Source organism: Neocloeon triangulifer, unplaced genomic scaffold (assembly GCF_031216515.1).
Source record: "Neocloeon triangulifer isolate White Clay Creek 2 clone unplaced genomic scaffold, ASM3121651v1 ptg000014l, whole genome shotgun sequence".
Classification (NCBI taxonomy): domain Eukaryota; kingdom Metazoa; phylum Arthropoda; class Insecta; order Ephemeroptera; family Baetidae; genus Neocloeon; species Neocloeon triangulifer.
Window position 1 is genome coordinate 27,678,898 of NW_026775556.1, and position 15,347 is coordinate 27,694,244.

Sequence of the window (15,347 nt, forward strand, 5' to 3'; positions counted from 1 at the left end):
AATTTTAGCAAAACTCTTGCTAGTGTTTTGCCGTTTTGTCAAAAATTCATATTTTCTTCTTAACATAAATTGTTTTCAACAATTGAATGTAAACAATGTGATGTAACAATTTTGACAAATAATATGAAAGTGTTTTTTTATCAGAAATAAATTTCAATCGGTGCACAGTGTGTGGCTCAATTAAACTTTTGGCACGGTTCAAAGGTTTGCATTAAAATTATAGAGTGCGTGGCGCGCCGTGTGTTCGAAATTCATCAGCACGTCATTAGGCTGAGTCAATATTATTAAACTGCCGATCATAATAATACAATTTGCATGCTGCTTAATGCAAAGTACACAGCAGATCGCGAGGAGTGTTCTTTTGGTAAGCACAGCGCCTCTAGACGTACAACATGTTACAGCTCGGCGCGACGCGCAACCCATATTAATTATGGTTTAACATTGGAACCGTGGCTTCATCTCTCTTGAAAAGAGGAACGTGGGTCTTCGCGGACGAGTTAATTAAATATTCAGGTAGCAAACACACTCGGATCGCTGCTGCTCGAAATAATAAATGCACGGATTTTTTCCTCCGCCGGACTAGGAGTCTCATTTATCCGCCCGGCCGCGGGGAACAAAAGAGCTGCTCATTTTCATTCAAATGGAATTTTAACAGCGCGGCCATAATTTATTATCCTCTTGTTTGTTTTTTGCTCGCCGGACCCGAGAGCGAACGAAAAATGCAGTTCCGAAACACAATGGTTGGAAATATGCGCGCGCCGTACGTGATCGTTCGCTGCATCTTTTTTTTCTCTCTCCACCAGTCGTGTTTCTCTCTCTTTGATTCCGATATACATTCTGCTTAATTAAAAACGCAGGCTGCATGTTAAAAATTGAATTCGCAGGTCATTCGAGGTTGCATCTCATTATTTCGAATATGTTTGTATTGAGCGGAGATTACGAGCGGCGCAGTCATACTTGTTGCAGCTCAGCAATTGGCGGTGTCGGAGCGGAGGTGTTTCTCAGATTTATTGAGAGATGATTGCAGTACACCGACTTACGCGCCGCCGTCTTTTCGCAAATAAATCCGTATTAACGTGTCTCTCGGCATGATTTGTGAGAAGGATGTTGGTGTGAGAAATGAAGTAACGAGCCTCTTTGTTGTGTCCGCATGCCAAAAGGAAAAACACGAGATTAATTTCCAATATGTATAAAAATTGCTATTGAAGGGAAAGTATGTCTAAATTGGCGAGCGAGAGGTCACAAATGTCGTAAGGACGGGAGCAATCGAGACGCTAAATCTCGCCCGGGAATGTTATCGGACAGGACAAATCAATGAAGAGGCCTTTCAAAATTAATAAGCAAGCAAAAGCGGTCGTGTGTGCCGAATTTGTGGTGAACGGGTTGATTTAATTAGCAGTGGCTGCGTCCAAACAGAGACCTTCGACCTTTGGCGAAACCTGAAATAAATTTGATTCGTTCTGGGATTTAATAATAAATTATTTATACCGTAATTATATGTTCACGTTTGGTAAAATCAATTTAAAATGACAAATTTTTTAGTAGATTGAGGGTTGATTCATAATTGATTAGAATTTAAATTGTTAAATCTTAGAAAAAAGCTATAACTGAAAAGAATTTTTGAGGAAAATTGATTATTGGATGAAAATATTTTTATAATTAAAATTAATTAATGTACTTATTTTTGCCAAAATAATTTCACAGCTCATGAATAATGGTTGCAGCCAAAACATGAAGAGTATTGTTTTTTTCATAAGCAATAACCCATCAATGATAAATCAACTTCAAATTCAAATTCCATTTTTTTTTTAATTATAAATGTTTGCAGTAATTTATAGCTTAATTTTATAAGACTTAACTGAGCAAATGAAATAATGTCTCTATCTATCGGCTGACCTACTATAATGTCTAATGTTCGTATATGTATCGCGAACAAGCGGACGTCGCCAATCTTTCTTCATTGAGTCAAATCGTCAGCTAGGCTATTATGACTGCGGCGGGGTCTGCTCTCTAATAAAAATGTCATGTGTCGGCGGAGACGACCACGTGGCCCCTGCTCTCTGGTTCGGCGTCGAGTCGACCGACGCAAACATAGCTTTGTTGTATTACGTCATCACGAATGAATTCATTTATCGTCGCAGCCACTTGCGCCGACGAGAGGCAGTTTAAGAAACGGCCAAGATTTTTTGCAAGGGAGCACTTGTGGCGCACCACTTGTCTAATGGGTCGCTGATCAAAGAGGAGGAGGAGGCACAAGTGAGAAGTGAGGCGGAAATATATATGAATGAATTCTATTTTAACCATAAAAATAAATTATGAAAGATGAAGTAAATTAAAAAATGCAAAGAAATAATTTAAAATTTCTAAGCGAAAATAGATAATTATTCTAGCAAACATTCTCATGATGAAAATAATGTAAATATTTTGATGGGCCCCTCTACTCCTCCACACGCGATTAGTTTCCGTCAGGAATTGCTAATTTCAACCTCTCATCATCAAAACGAAAACGTGCCGCTCGTCATTAATTAAGACAATCGAGGCTCCGAAGTTGTATCAAAAGCATTTTGCAACGTTTTCTTATTAGCAATGCGGCTGGCGTGTGTTCGGAGGCGAAATATGCACGCGGCCCGTCACTTCCTTTGGCTGATATCGAGAATTAATAATAAAAAATTAAAGAAGGGGACGTCGAGGAAAGATGGTGATCTGTCAATTAAAGTCGGCGCGTAAAACCACACTCTCGGGACGGCGGCGCGTTTTTTGATGGCGGGGCCGACAAATATTGTGACAAAGGCAGGCAAGGGGTTAATGAATTTGTATGTCGAGCTGCTGCTGCTCGACGCACGATGGAAAAGAAGAACAAGAAGAAGTGTGTGCTTAGTACGACGGAGGCCCGTCACACGCCGCTACAGTCGCGTGCTTCGAGACCGTGGGAACGCAGAGAGTGGAAGCTGCGAGGAGTGCTGCAATGCAATGTTGTACATGTGCAGGAGAAAAAGAGATCAGCCCCGCGTGTGTGCGCGAGCGCTATCTCATTTTACTCGCGTCGTAAACATTGTCTCCGGCTGAATGGGGCATAAAACACACCCCCTCGGAGACAGGAAATCCGAGGAGATGTTCCATTTTCAACACAGATTATGATCGCTGAATTTTCTTTATATTTATTTCTTCTCGTTCACGTTGCACGGGCGATTTTCTCTTCGATTTGGGTGTTTTGGCTGCAGGGCTCCTTTGATTATCTCTCCCGTTCAATTTTTTTTATGGCTTGTTCAAGACAACGTTGATGATAAAGTATCGAAATGTAAATGTTGGGAACAATGTTGTTGCTCCGTATCTTAAGAAAATCTTGAATGAGCACCGATAGGTTTATAGTTTGTAAATGAACTTGATTTTCATGAACTCATCACTGCATTTTTTTTTAATAATAAATCACGACGAATAGAATAATTGTAATTATTGTAAATTACTTCTAGAAAAAAATTAAAATTTTTTAAACAATACTTTAGTCTTAATTTTTATTTTTTCAAATAAAGTAATGGATTGTTTTGAAGTAATTTTCAAGCTCTGATTTCATCCAGCTTATTTCATTACTGCTTTTATTGTTAATAACATCTGGAGCGAGCGTTCCAGGTGCGAATCTGCTTCATTGAGACTTAAGCAGCCACTTTTTGAGAGAGACGCTCCGTTTGTTTGAGGGAGTTTCCTGCACAAAAGCGTCCGTCGCGGCTTAATTTATGCGCCGCACTAAGAAACGGATAATATAATATGTGTATAATAGCCACCATTTATTAAAGGGGTATTTGTGCTGCATTTTATCGCAAACAGGTTTTCCCAGGGGGCGGGTTCGAATCGATGTGTCGCTATGAAATGAAAAAGACGCTCATTTAAATCCCGCCACCACCACCGCCGCCGCCCCATTGACCATTGAATCCATTTCGGAGGAAGCTCGAGACGCACCGGCGTGAATTGCGCAATAAAACAGGATCCGCATGGGAGTCGTGAAATGTGTCCACTCCCAGCAGAGAGAGGATATATTATATACAAAGATTTCGCACTGCCGAGCACCTGGATTGCAAAACAAGAGCAAAAACTTTTTTCCAACACTCCAGCTGTGCGAAGTCGACGCGGAATTGGAAATTGGACTGCACAGGTTGTGTTAATTAAAGACACTCATGCTTTTGTTGATCATTTCCCGATTCTCATTGCGAGCTGTTTAATTAAAGAATCCATCAGGCGGGCAGGCGAGGTGTTGTTATTGCAGTTAATCAGCGGCGGGACAATGTAGCACGTCTTGGCGCAGTCATGATTCGCGCCCCGGCAAATAATAAGATTATTTTATATATAGAAAAGGGCCGGTCGCTCTTCTAATGGCCGCCGGGACACTTGAGCTTGTTAAAAGTGCGCTGACAACGCTTTTAATGAGTGTCTATACGGCGAACATACCACCTACATGCAGCAGAGGCAGGCGCGCGATTGATGCATTATTATTGCTGCCGTGCACGAGAGGAAAAAAAGCGGCGGCGAACACGGGTAAAACTGCAGCCGAGGTGTTGCTGCTCCTGCGATTCGCACTGATTATGACTCGATTTATTATCTCTGAGCGCAACACGGGAGCTCTCTCGGCGGTAATTGGAAGAATATGAGGAGAAGTGTGGGTGTCGACGCCCTTTGTTTTGCACCTGCTGATCAAAATTCCTCTTGAAATTTACATTTTTACCGCGAACGCCGGTTTTATTGCCCATTTGGTATGTTTGTTTGCTAAATATACAAATTGGGACCTTTTTGTTTCACTTCGCAGGCATCGCACATGTTGAAAAATATATTATTGCCGCGTAACGTGTCGTTCTTTGAAAAACATCTGCGAAACTCGCTAGCTAATGGGATACGGGTTGGTTGTCCCGCGAGTCGAAAAACAGCACGTACCGTGCGTTTCAGACTAGCTCATTTTTTATTCCGCCGCCACAAATGTATATTTTTCACTTGGCTCGGGAGTGATTTCGTCGACTTGGTCTCGTCGCCGAGCTTTGAATTATTCATTTAAATTCAAACATCGGTATGCGGTTGGCTTTTTTTTGCTCGGCGCATCGCACTCTCTGAAAAAAGCGTCCTCCTGATGTGTAATTACCCCAAAATCTTTTCATTCGGCTTTTTTCTAAAAATATAAATTGACTCATCGGAGAGAACAGCAGGTTTCAAAATATCCAGGAGTCCATCAGCCAGATTATTATCCTGCTCAATGACGGTTCAAGGCCGGCGTTGGCCAAGAAGAGAGAAAAATAAATGATGCGGCTGCTCCATTATTTATATTTCCCATTTCGAGTGCGGTCGAGAATGTGACTTACATGGCGAGAGAACGGGAGCAGCTTCATTAATAAGCCACGTCGAGAAATAAATAGTTTTCAGTTTTGAATCAAATATCTTGCCTTTTATATAGATTACCGTTTGTTCATTGATCAGTTTGAATTTCTAATTAAGCAATTAAAAAGATTCAAAGAGGCCTCGTTAAAATCGCTCCTGAAACTTTGGGCCTGACACGTTTTTGCCTCTAATAATAATTTTCATCTCGCCGCCTCTTGCTAGGGGATAAAAATTGTGCCCAAACCAGTTCCGAGCCGAAAAAAAAGTACCATCAAAGACTACGCGCTGGAATTACACGGGAATAATGTAATGATTCATCAATCACGCGCTATGTGAGACGGATTTCAATGAGCCTGCATACAAATTTTTTGCCTTAAAAGGCCATTAAATATCAGCACCGAGAGCTCCACAGTTTTATTTTCTCACATCTCTGCAGCTGTCCCTTTTTTGCCCAAGATTTTTCAAAAAACATAAAAATTTATATGAGAATGAGGAAGGCGTAAAATTAGGGGAAGGATTAGCAACGGAGCCATGTGTTTTTGGAAGGAGAAGAAAAACAACCCTTGCTTCTAAGTGGTGCTCCAACAGGCGAAGAGGAGACGCTTGGTGGTTTCTACTCGTATATAAATAATCTGCCTGTCTTTCAAGGCTGAGCTGTGTTTTCTCAAATTTCTTGACGCCACAAGAAAACCCTCTCAACTGGAGCAGCCGATCCTCCCGCAGATGGAAACTTTCTATCTCTCTCTCGACAATAATTTTTATGCTGAAAGTAAGATTTTATTGCTCGACATTTCAAAAAATTGCGTATATATTCGAACGAGCGCTCATTAGTAGGGCTGCGGTGAAAAAAAATCCTGCTTCCGATCCGGCCGAGATTGAAAGATGGCCGTAATTCGACACTGGTTGCTGCTGCTGTTAATAAACAGAGTGGCCAAGCCAAAAAAGTGCTTGATTTTTTTTCCAGCAGACAGTTGCTGCCTGTTGAAAGGAGGTCTGCGCAGCAGATGAACTTTGTATAACAGGATTTCAGGACCGGCGCCGTTCGGCCGATTAATTAGCAGAGCGTTTTCAATAATGACAGTCTTGGCCATTTGTATATAATCGAATGTGATTAAAAGGTTTAATTTTTATTTAGGCCGGCAAACCGGGTTTAAATTTAAGAGCCGCTCTATTTTTTTTTTATTTTATTCAAAATAAACGAAAATGACAGCCGAGTTTTTGAGTGTGAGAAGCAGTTTGGAGGAAATAGGTCCTCGTCTCATTTTTTTCCGAGCGGCTGCAAACCTTGGTGCGTTTTTTCGTGCACATGGGCCACACGTGTGTGTGCGTTGAAATTTTAGGGGACGCGCAGCCTGTTACAAAACTCCTCTTTTTTTCAACATCATATCATTTAAGGAAACAAATCCAGCAGCCTGAAAATAATAAATAATTTCCCCTGTGGAACTTTTTGTCGCGACAGCTGTGAAAACCAGTCTTTGTCTTTTACAGAAAAATGGTCAATTAATCACAGCGCACAGGATTAGCCTTAGATTTTGGCATTTGCTAAAAAACATTGGTGACTGACTGGCCTGTCAATTCCAATCAAAAGTTACGTTACAATTTCTGGATGAAGGATGGCCGGTGCCTTGATTCCCGGCAAAAAGCGTAGCCTTTGTTTCGTTTTGTTCCCCTTGAGCGCAAAAAGTTGCTGCTCGCTCGATTTTCTCATCGCTTAGGTGGATCATTTTGCCTGGCGCATTGCAGAGCAAGTACTACAAATTCGACGTTCAAATCAAAACATGATACGCTGTGAGAAACAATAATTGGAGGCAAAGGTTTTTTTATTGAGCCACAGCACACCCCTCCCTGCAAATAAATATCCGAGTACGCGGTTTGCACGGTGATCTTGTGGTTTGTCTCCGCCCGAGATGCTGTCGATCGGCGCTGCTCGTCAAGAATAATACACCATACTGTGTGTGTGTGGATAAGATTAATGACACCGGAGAAACGTGTGACATCCACCGTGACCAGGTTCACAACGGCAAAATTGCATATTTGCGTATCGTTAGGATTTAATTTGCATTGAAATAATGTGGGAAACGTTTTTAAGCAGGAAAAAATAAAAACTGAATTATGTCATTAAATTATTTGTAAATAATTCATAATTTATTTTCATTACTATTGCTGTGTTTTTGTTCAAATTGAGTATATTTATATTAATAAAATTAATTATAATTAATATTATTTATATTATTGTTAATTAAGAATATACGAAAAAAATGCAATTTGAAATAAATTTTCACTTTGTTGATGGAAAAAAATTACAAATATTTCCAGCGCAATTAATTTTATCCGGAGATTTGAATTATTGCAGTTGTTGCTTTTCATCCGTCCTCTCAAATGAACACATCTTTACACGTTTTCTGTCAGATGAGCAAATTAGCCACCACTTTTTCTCGTCGCAGCCGCCGGTTGCAAATTACTTGTTTTCTCCGGTAATTTCTTGCATTTAAATGCGTTATTAATCCCGCGCGTTAAATTCCCAGTCAGATGGCGCGGCTCGATAAGTGCGCAAAGAAGAAAACCAACCCGATGTGACCTCAGCGCGAGGAGCGAATGCATAAAACACCTTGATTTATTTCGCCTCCGCGGTCACAATCTTGGCGACTGCCGCCGACTCGACCGGTGTCGTACGAACAAGCAGAAAGAATAAGAAGGCTGCCAGCAGCCGCACCGGCGAATTTATTATTTTCATACCTCTCAGGTAGCATTAAAAATTTATATTAATCCCGCGCTCTTCTCGCTGCGTTCCGCCATAAATTTCATTTTCATAATGAGATCTTGGTAGTAATTTTACATATTATATCAAAACCAGTCCGGTGAAGAAACGCCCTTCAAATTTTAATCGCGAGAGGGTAACTCAATTAAATTTTTCAAATGCTGGTATTTCCGTGCAAGGAGGAATGATAAAGGGTCACGAACTTGTGACAAAAAAAATGCGATAAGCAAGTAACGAAATTTGACAAGAGCTAGTGCGTGGCGAATCGGAAATTTCTGTCCCGCATCTTTTTATAAAATATTCTTAACGGTGTTCCTAGAAAATGTTTCAAATTAATTCAAAGAAAGTAATTACGGCGCCCCGTGTGGCAGAAAATAAGTAATGATGGACTTTTCGTGCCTGCTACCGGATGATTGGACGCTCGTAATGAGAGGTCGTCACCTGAGTTCAATATATCGACACCCGAATAAGCAATTTGGCGGTTGCGAAAATGTCCTTTTTTGCCTCGGGTGGCAGATGTGGCGCGAGATTGAACTCGTTCGGCCGCAAAAAGTGTGCGCAAGTGAATTTGACCGCAAATAGTGCGAGAGTGGCAAGATGGCGTCCGCCGAAGGTGAGGCAGGGCAATTTTCTCTCCGTATTTTATTGCAGCGAGAGAGGAAGCAGAAAAGGGTAAAAACGAAACAAAGCTGCTGTTGCCCTGCTAATTACCACGGATGACTCTCCGAAAAGCAGCTTCTCGGACGCATACAGGTATTTTTTTTTTATCTCGCACGCACCAAAGAAAGAAGCTTCATTAAGTGGAATTGGCTCCATTCGAGCGGAAATGTCCATTATTTTGGGGCAATCAGAGTTAAGAGTTTAGTTATGCTTCATATGACATTTTTTTAATCATTAAAAACATTCTTTAAAAACTCGATTTACAACCATTCAAGAACCTATCGATCTCATTCCAGAGCAATGTACTTTCTAAAATTATCGACCGCTCATTCCGGGCAATTAATTTCGTAACAAATCAGTCGGGATGGGAAAAGTGGCGGGCGGCGGACGAATGTGAAAATAATTAGTGACGAGCGGGAGGCACGGGCGTCTGATTGAAAATTATCGAACACGATCAACAGGGGTCACGGCGGCGGCGGCCGCAGTGAAGAACAAGGTTTTTTATTCCATTCTCTACATTTCCTCGGCATGGCAGCAGAGAAGATGGTATTCCAGATACCGGGAGACCTTGGTCGGTCTCAAAGCGCGAGCGCCGCGAGTGCGTGCGCCCGGCAATAGGCATGTAAAGCAGGGTGCCTAACTTCTACTTCTTATTTCGGTGCACGCGGGTTGTTGTCAGACACACGAACAACAGCAGCACCAGAATTATATATAAATATATTTTTCCTTTCCCACGAGCAGCAGGAAAGGTGGGCAGTGCGCATGCGCGCCGCACTTCTTTGTACCTGGCTCAGGTATCTCCTCGAACAGGGAGGGAGGAGGGAGCGAGCCAGCCCTCAGGACATTCCGGGCCGTTCGTGGCGGTGGCCGTCGCCGAGGGAGCGCCCGGCGCGCCGCCGAGCGGTGGCGACCGCCAACGACACGAACCGCCGCGGCGGCTCGCAGGTGAAGCCGCGTCGAGGTTTGAAACAACCTTCCTTCTTCTTGTGGGAGGTGGGGGCCGCGCCAGGATGGAATAAGCAAGGTGTACAGTTCAATCAAGAGAAAATAAACTCTTATCAAATTGCATTTTAAACACAATCGGCCCACGGAGGAAAGAAAGAAAGAAGAATCCTCGCTCGCTCGGCTCAAATTTTATATACTCTATTTTTTGTGCTCTGCCATTCTTCGCCGCTGCTTTTTGATTGAGTTTTTTACCCACCTCTACACACATACCTGCACAATTCTGTTCAAAAAGAGCCGATTTTCTATACGAGCACCACCATGCATCGGACAAATAGATGGAAACTCGATAGGACCCCGTTTGCTCGCTTTCTTTTACAAATTGAATGTGCGCAGGTAATTCGGCTCTAATGACGGAGGGAAATTTCTTCTTTCTTGCAACTTGTTGTGCCGCGTGTGTGATATTTTTACTATCTACCATCTCGAGAAAAGAGTGTGCACTCATTACTTGGAGTGAGAACAACGAGCTGAAGCAGTTGATTGTGATTACGTTTCCTCTGCTCAGGTGTAAACTTGAGTGTAAATAATATATATAACTTTGATCAGATCTGCACGAGAGAGCCGCGTTGAATAATTTAAGACCTACTTGGTGCAAATTGATTTCAGGACGGTTCGTAAATAAATTCCGTTGCCTGTTTTCGTGGAAAGAAAGCCCCAGGGACGCTTTATTTTCCAGACAAAACCGTTCGACCAGAAAAGAAGCTGCAGCCTGACAAAGCTTTGCACGCACACAAGTGTAAACATTTTTGTAAATTTTGACAGAAGCACGGACAAAACAGCCTGTCACAAAGGAGGAGAGATTTCCATTTGAAGCAAAAAAAAGGGTGTAAGAAAAGAAGGCTCAGAAAAAGGAAATGACCTCTCGAGGAGTGATTGAGAGCCTGGCGAAAAGATTAAGCGGCGAAAATAAAAATGCAAATATTAACGTCAAAAATAAAATGCAAAATGAATGTGCGCGGCTGCCGGCGCGATGTATTGTTCCGAGTCACGAATGGTCGTTTCACGATTAAAAAATGCCGGTGCTGTTACCGCAGAGGCCGATGTGCATTATCGCCAGCACAAAATTCTTTCAGCTTTTATTTCGTACACGCACTGCATGCCCGCGGATGGGCTGGGCCGCTAAAAATACATATAATGGTTGGAGCGTTGTTTGAAAAAAGGATCATTTCATAAGCGTTGTGAAGGATGTTTGATTTACACATTTTCTATGTAAATTTGCTTTGGAAGCAAATACGCTGTTAAAGCGATATTTTGCCAGGGGAGCGCCGTTTCGAATGGATTCTCACAAAATGAGTTGTTTTGAGAGTCTCTGTTTCAATTTGCTTCGACTCATAACATCTAGGAGACTTTGTTTTAGTTCACACAGGAAAGCTGCGAATTGACGTTAGCTGGTGAAAATAATATTTTTCCTTGTGCAATTAAAAAACTGGAATTTTTAAGAAATAAATCAGCAGTAGTATTTTTCTGCATGGGAGAGGAAAAGCTTTCATTTTCATGCCTTTACACTTTCTGAATTTAAGTGATTAAATATTAAATTATTATTATTTAGTAATAATAATAATATTCTAAATTACTATAAATAAAATTTTTAACTAATAATAATAATGAGCCATTTTCAAGTCAATAATAATAATCAATAATAAATATTAAATTTGCTGGGAGAGGCAAAAGCTTTCATTTTCATGCCTTCGCACTTTCCGAATTGAACCGACTAATTTTGAATGCAATTGAAAGTTACATTCAACAAAACATTTCGCGCCCTGCACAAAACGTGAATTATCGGCCGGAGTCACGCGCGATTGAGAAATTTGAGTCGCTTGATCGCGCACTCACTCACTTTTATTAAAAGCTTCATACAGTAATAATAATAATTGCAATCAGATGCTGCAGAGACTTTCAATTTCAAATGTGGATAAGGCCCATACTGTGCTCATTAAAAGGAAACAAATGTTAATGAGGCGATGTGCGTGTGAGACATTTCTCACAACAAAACATGTGTCATAATCGGTTGAGCGGCAATTAATAATCGGAGCGCACAATCGATTGTTCGGAATCTGTGCTGCGCGCATCTGTGGCTGTTCCGAAGGGAAGGGCCCAAATTTTCTCATGATTCGCGCGAGGCACGCGCCCTTTCACGAGAGTCCCAAAAGACTTTTGACAATGATTGTCTGCTGGGAATCGCCGCGTTACAAACCCTTCCGCTTCTCCTACCGCAATAATCTGCGTATGGAGGAAAGTGAATTCGGCGGCGATCACGATCGTGATGAAATTCCCCGACCGACCATTGTACGAGCCAGATGGATGGGAAAGGCGTGGGAAATGTTTTGGCTACTTTTCGAAAAAAGTCCCGCGAGTCTTCAGCCATACAATGATTGCATTAGCACAAGGTGTCCTCCTGACTGAGTTAGTAAATAATCTGCTCGTCTTCAGAATGAAGAAGAAGAAGTTTTCCCGCCCACCCAGGAGGTCTGTTTGCAGTGGACAACAAATAGACGTTTTCAGCCTCGCTGAGCTTCTCTCCTCGCAAGAAAACAGATCGCATTCCTTTCAGCGATGCACCTGATTTGAAAAAGAGCCAGCATGGGAAATGGAAATTTCGAATTATTTGCTCTCTGCGGGTTCACAGGCGAGGTCATCTCTGGAGGAGTTTTTTTTGCCGGGCAGTAAAAATACAGTTGGGCATTGAGGAAATAAAAAGCATTCCTTATTCAGAGGGCATAACCTCGTAAATGCTGCCGAGCGGGTTCGGTTTTTTTACCTGCACGGCTCTCGAGCTCATCAAACACCGAAAATATTCACGAAGCGCTTTATTGGCGCAATAAAAATTAAATAAATTATTAATCAACGTTCCGCGGAATGATTGAGTTATCAAAAATTGATCGACGATCGGTGTGCGTACAATAGGGGGCGTGATTGAATAGAACAATAAGTGCGCTAAGTGCACAAAAGGGGTTAATCGTGCGTGCGCTGTTAGTAAAAAAGATATGAGAAAGGGATGATGATGTGGACGATGATAGTGAATTAATGCGCGACCGAGAGAAATATGTAACAGATGCACCGGGCGGCGGCAGTGTGGTGTGGTGCACTGCACAGATGTGTCGAGTGTGTGGGAAAGATTTTCGGACCGAGTTGCTCCGCGCACAGATTTTCATTTCACTTCTCACTTGTAATGAGCGCAGGGAGGGATTTATGTTGTCTCTAAAAAGGGGCAGCAGGCACTTGTTGAAGCAAAAAATTGAGACTTTATGGCTTACGGTTAAATGGCTTGAACGCATCAACTTGGTGTAATTAAACGGAGCGTTGAATTTAAATAAAAATTTAAAGTAACAAAAAAGACACTAATGCATTTCAATTTTTTTCATCAATTTTATTGATAATATTTTCTTGGATGGCCCACATGTTTATATAATAATAAAATAACTTATTATTAATAAGTGGTAATTTTATGAATAAATAAAGTTTATGTAATAAATGGTTTATAAATTATATCGGAATTTTTTGTATGTAATTAAAAAAGTTGAGAATTTATGGGTGATTAATTATTAATTTTTAAAACTCAATCCTTTTAAAGTCCATGGGAAAATGTCCGCCAGTTCAAAAGGATCATTAAAAAAACAGAAGCCAAAAAGTGGCTCGCTCACTTTAATTTAATTAGCTCGAAAATTCGAGCATACGGACGAGTATGCGCCAAATCACATGGGACGCCTGAAAAAAGAGCGCGGCGGTCCATTGTATGTAAATGCACGCGTATACAAAATAAAAGGGGTGCGATCGTGATACACAAAGGAGGGTTGACCGCAATGTGCGAACGCGACAATGATCCCGATAATGACGTGACATCCGACGGGGGACGTTTTTTTACATGAGTTGCCAAAGGAGAGAAAAATTATCGTCTGTTGCTCATATGCGCAATTGCCGCTTTTTATTTATTATCATCAAGAGAAAGAAAGAGAGGAGGATGCGATACCTCACAACAAAGCCACAACAGATGTGGCGTATTCCTAAAAAAAGAGCCAGTCGGCAATAAATTTCCCATTCAAACGAGCAAGCAAATAACACTTGATCCAGATTTCCAGCCCTCGCCGCGATGTGTATCAAATCTCGCATCACAATGGGCTTTAATTAGAATTCGCCTGGCCGCGGCTTTTCACTTTTCGAATATATAAATAAGAGCCGCTGCAAGTGTAGCGGCGCACTTGATGTTCTCTCTCTATGTACTTTATTATTTTCTCCGTTCGATACACGTCGAATCAAGTGTATCTTTTATATCCATCGCAGCGAGCAAACAACGCCGAGTTTTATATTAAAATCGGACCTGCTGCGCTGGTTTGAAAAGGTTCCTCCTCTCAGGAATGTAAATTAAGAAGGAGGTTCGGGTGAATCATCAAAATGTAATAAGTCGAAAAGGGCTGTAATTATTGCTTTTGGCGCGGTCAACTTTCCTGGAAGTAAAATAGGCACGTGTGGCAAAGTTAAATTTATTACAAGGACTACCATAATAATTAACATTGAATTGGAAGGAATTTTTCTTGGCAAGCAGCTTAGCAAAAACATTTCTTGTACTTATTATTAAGTTTGTGTATAAATTATTCGTCGCCTTGATGTAAATTGTCCATATAAGGCCGGTTTGCTATGGTGTCACATGTTGTCCTGCAGCAAATTGTTCGCTCGCAGCGGCAAAGTCATCAATTTTCGTGTCGATTCGCGCGCGACATTTTGGCATCTGACTCTCGTTTTCTAATTGCAAACAAGTCGCGCGGAGGAAAGCTGCATACAAATTGCATTCGCGTCTGCTTCTTTGTATAATTATTGACTTGTGTATGTGCCATGTTTTATCTTCTTCTTCTTCTTTCCTCCGCAGCGCATACGCAAAAAATATTAACAAACTTGATCCCGGCCGAGAGACTTCAGGTTTCACGTCGCTGATAAAGCAAAAAATATAAAGAAAAGCTCGTCGACCACATCACGGCTGGATTGTATATTATTTCGCTCCTTGCTTTGCATATCATTCCACTTGCTCTCTCATTACTCGAGAGCAGCACTCGAGGTGAGTGAGAATGTAAGCTTGAGGTGCTGTTAATAAATTTTCCAGCTCCCGAGGCTTATAAAATATAATTTATATAAGCATGATAATTTTACACAGGGGGACGAACTCATTCAGGAGGATTAATCGGATCAGGTATGCATGACGGCCACAAAGGATGCGGTCCGAAAAATTAAAACAAGACCTTTTCGAAATTAACCAACCGAGAAGCTTAAAAAATTTAATACAAAAATTAAATTTGCTTTAAGAAATGCACACTCGAGGAGATGATCATGAAAATGAAGAAATTGGGCTTTTCCTCAATGAAAAATTGTTTTAATCAAAAAACAAAAAATCTTTACCAGTTTCGGTCACGATCTGCGATTCTATTTTATGAGCAAGAAAAATCCAAATATCAACCAAATTTAAAAAACACACACAGACACATTTTAATTTTCATTCTATAAAATGTGGTGTTTTTCCCCCCTTCAATTTTGATTATTTTTTTGTTATCTTTCTTGCTAATGAAATAGGGTCGCAGACCTTGAC

The 15,347-nt window shown here is 41.2% G+C and overlaps 1 protein-coding gene across 1 annotated transcript in view; it reads right to left on the minus strand.

Annotated features, from left to right (window-relative positions):
- Window positions 1-15,347, minus strand: part of LOC132201410 (neurogenic locus Notch protein) — a 51,973-nt gene that overhangs the window by 26,318 nt on the left and 10,308 nt on the right. The gene's annotated exons all lie outside the window — the stretch shown is intronic.